The sequence below is a fragment of the Teleopsis dalmanni genome, unplaced genomic scaffold (genome assembly GCF_002237135.1).
Source record: "Teleopsis dalmanni isolate 2A unplaced genomic scaffold, ASM223713v2 unscaffolded_contig_3861, whole genome shotgun sequence".
In the NCBI taxonomy this organism is placed as follows: Eukaryota; Metazoa; Arthropoda; class Insecta; order Diptera; family Diopsidae; genus Teleopsis; species Teleopsis dalmanni.
The window spans coordinates 1-4,131 of record NW_024035243.1 but is presented as its reverse complement, the minus strand read 5'-3'; the positions used below and the strand labels follow the sequence as shown (position 1 = coordinate 4,131).

Genomic DNA, 4,131 nt, shown 5'->3' with positions numbered 1-4,131 from the left:
TTAATTTTTTAATAAAAATATAAGTATGTATAATAATTTTATTCTTCCTTAAAGATTAAGTTAAAGTTAAAGTTAATGTTACAGGCAATAGTACTACATAATTAAGCATGTAAAATACAAACACGGATATGTTCAATAACAGTTTTAGTTTAATTTTTCTATTCTGTTCATATTAACTTCACTAGAGAAGAAGAAAAAAGAAACTTTTCTATTTTATTTAAATTGAAATGAAAAATAAAATAAAATAGCTTTGGAAATAGCTTTAGAGTATTTTCTATTTTCCATTTTCCATTTTCCATATTATATATAGTACGTAGTAACTAGTACGTATAAGAATAAGAATAAGAATAAGAATAAGAATAAGATTAAAATACTGGTAGATGTAGATTTTTTGAAACGCTTTCTTTGCCAACGACCATACCACGTTGAATACATCGGTTCTCGTCCGATCACCGAAATTAAGCAGCGTCGGGCGCGGTTAGTACTTAGATGGGGGACCGCTTGGGAACACCGCGTGTTGTTGGCTCCACAACACTTTTTTACTTTTTTCCTTTTTTTTGCGGTTTTAATTTTTTTTTATTTTATTTTGTTACTAATAATATTTTTCTTTATATCACATATCTATTATTTATTTATATAAAATGCAATTATTTAACTAATTTCTGCTGTATACGTATATTCGCATCATTTTTAATTTTGAAATTGTAATCGTGTCGTATACGAAATGCACGTAAGCTCAAGTTTTGTTCAGTTCCATATAAAATGTACAATAGGCATGCATGCGAGTGCGAGTGCAAGTGTGAGTACGAGTGCCAGCGTGAATGAAAACCTTAAATGATAGAAAACTTTTCAAGTAAAATTACTAATTAAGAAGCTTTGCTTATATTCCTTGTCCTTATTGAATAAAATTTAATAAAACAACAATCTATTGATTGCGCCTATTTATTAGCACTAGCACTAGCACTAGCACTAGCACTAGCACTAGCACTAGCACTAGCACTAGCACTAGCAATAGCACTAGCACTAGCACTAGCACTAGCAGTAGCACTAGCACTAGCACTAGCAGTAGCACTAGCATTCATATGTTAAATTTTTTAATAAAAATATAAGTATGTATAAAATTTTATTCTTCCTTAAAGATTAAGTTAAAGTTAAAGTTAATATTGAAGTTAATATTACAGGCAATAGTACTACATAATTAAGCATGTAAAATACAAACACGGATATGCTCAATAACAGTTTTAGTTTAATTTTCCTATTCTGTTCATATTAACTTCACTAGAGAAGAAGAAAAAAGAAACTTTTCTATTTTATTTTATTTAAATTGAAATGAAAAATAAAATAAAATAGCTTTGGAAATTGCTTTAGAGTATTTTCTATTTTCCATTTTCCATTTTTCATATAATATATAGTACGTAGTAAGTAGTACGTATAAGAATAAGAATAAGAATAAGATTAAAATACTGGTAGATGTCGCATTTTTTTGAAACACTTTCTTTGCAACGATCATACCACGTTGAATACATCGGTTTTCGTCCGCTCACTGAAATTAAGCAGCGTCGGGCGCGGTTAGTACTTAGATGGGGGACCGCTTGGGAACACCGCGTGTTGTTGGCTTCACAACACTTTTTTACTTTTTTACTTTTTTCCTTTTTTTTCCGGTTTTAATTTTTTTTATATTATTTTGTAAATAATAATATTTTTTTTTATACACCTATCTATTATTTATTTATGTAAAACGCAATTATTTAACTAATTTCTGCTGTATACGTGTACTCGCATCATTTTTAATTTTGAATTTTGAATTTTGAATTTTGAAAATCGTAATCGTGTCGTATACGCAATGCACCGTAAGCACAAGTTTTGTTCAGTTCCATATAAAATGTACAATAGGCATGTATGCGAGTGTGAGTGCGAGTGCAAGTGTGAGTACGAGTGCCAGCGTAAATGAAAACCTTAAATGTTAGAAAACTTTTCAAGTAAAATTACTATTTAAGAAGCTTTGCTTATATTCCTTGTCTTCATTGTATAAAATTTAATAAAACAACAATCTATTGATTGCGCCTATTTATTAGCACTAGCACCAGCACTAGCACTAGCACTAGCAGTAGCACTAGCATTCATATGTTAAATTTTTTAATAAAAATATAAGTATATATAATAATTTTATTCTTCCTTAAAGATAAAATTAAAGTTAAAGTTAATATTGAAGTTAATATTACAGGCAATAGTACTACATAATTAAGCATGTAAAATACAAACACGGATATGTTCAATAACAGTTTTAGTTTAATTTTTCTATTCTGTTCATATTAACTTCACTAGAGAAGAAGAAAAAAGAAACTTTTCTATTTTATTTTATTTAAATTGAAATGAAAAATAAAATAAAATAGCTTTGGAAATAGCTTTAGAGTATTTTCTATTTTCCATTTTCCATTTTCCATATAATATATAGTACGTAGTAAGTAGTACGTATAAGAATAAGAATAAGAATAAGAATAAGATACTGGTAGATGTAGATTTTTTGAAACACTTTCTTTGCCAACGATCATACCACGTTGAATACATCGGTTTTCGTCCGCTCACTGAAATTAAGCAGCGTCGGGCGCGGTTAGTACTTAGATGGGGGACCGCTTGGGAACACCGCGTGTTGTTGGCTTCACAACACTTTTTTACTTTTTTACTTTTTTCCTTTTTTTTCCGGTTTTAATTTTTTTTATATTATTTTGTAAATAATAATATTTTTTTTTATACACCTATCTATTATTTATTTATGTAAAACGCAATTATTTAACTAATTTCTGCTGTATACGTGTACTCGCATCATTTTTAATTTTGAATTTTGAATTTTGAATTTTGAAAATCGTAATCGTGTCGTATACGCAATGCACCGTAAGCACAAGTTTTGTTCAGTTCCATATAAAATGTACAATAGGCATGTATGCGAGTGTGAGTGCGAGTGCAAGTGTGAGTACGAGTGCCAGCGTAAATGAAAACCTTAAATGTTAGAAAACTTTTCAAGTAAAATTACTATTTAAGAAGCTTTGCTTATATTCCTTGTCTTCATTGTATAAAATTTAATAAAACAACAATCTATTGATTGCGCCTATTTATTAGCACTAGCACCAGCACTAGCACTAGCACTAGCAGTAGCACTAGCATTCATATGTTAAATTTTTTAATAAAAATATAAGTATATATAATAATTTTATTCTTCCTTAAAGATAAAATTAAAGTTAAAGTTAATATTGAAGTTAATATTACAGGCAATAGTACTACATAATTAAGCATGTAAAATACAAACACGGATATGTTCAATAACAGTTTTAGTTTAATTTTTCTATTCTGTTCATATTAACTTCACTAGAGAAGAAGAAAAAAGAAACTTTTCTATTTTATTTTATTTAAATTGAAATGAAAAATAAAATAAAATAGCTTTGGAAATAGCTTTAGAGTATTTTCTATTTTCCATTTTCCATTTTCCATATAATATATAGTACGTAGTAAGTAGTACGTATAAGAATAAGAATAAGAATAAGAATAAGAATAAGAATAAGATTTAAAATACTGGTAGATGTAGATTCTTTTTGAAACACTTTCTTTGCCAAAGACCATACCACGTTGAATACATCGGTTCTCGTCCGATCACCGAAATTAAGCAGCGTCGGGCGCGGTTAGTACTTAGATGGGGACCGCTTGGGAACACCGCGTGTTGTTGGCTCCACAACACTTTTTTACTTTTTTCCTTTTTTTTGCGGTTTTAATTTTTTTTTATTTTATTTTGTTACTAATAATATTTTTCTTTATATCACATATCTATTATTTATTTATATAAAATGCAATTATTTAACTAATTTCTGCTGTTTACGTATATTCGCATCATTTTTAATTTTGAAATTGTAATCGTGTCGTATACGCAATGCACCGTAAGCACAAGTTTTGTTCAGTTCCATATAAAATGTACAATAGGCATGCATGCGAGTGCGAGTGCAAGTGTGAGTACGAGTGCCAGCGTGAATGAAAACCTTAAATGATAGAAAACTTTTCAAGTAAAATTACTAATTAAGAAGCTTTGCTTATATTCCTTGTCTTTATTGAATAAAATTTAATAAAACAACAATCTATTGATTG

At 28.7% G+C, this 4,131-nt stretch overlaps 1 non-coding gene and 3 pseudogenes across 1 annotated transcript; all 4 read left to right on the top strand.

Annotated features, from left to right (window-relative positions):
- Positions 1-407: 407 nt before the first annotated feature.
- Positions 408-526, top strand: LOC119665192. The gene has a single exon (XR_005251353.1). It is a non-coding gene; the product is annotated as a 5S ribosomal RNA (ribosomal RNA).
- A 972-nt stretch (positions 527-1,498) lies between these two features.
- Positions 1,499-1,617, top strand: LOC119665195 (annotated as a pseudogene).
- Positions 1,618-2,540: 923 nt separating this feature from the next.
- LOC119665193 lies at positions 2,541-2,659 on the top strand (annotated as a pseudogene).
- A 944-nt stretch (positions 2,660-3,603) lies between these two features.
- LOC119665194 lies at positions 3,604-3,721 on the top strand (annotated as a pseudogene).
- The last annotated feature ends 410 nt before the right edge of the window (positions 3,722-4,131 follow it).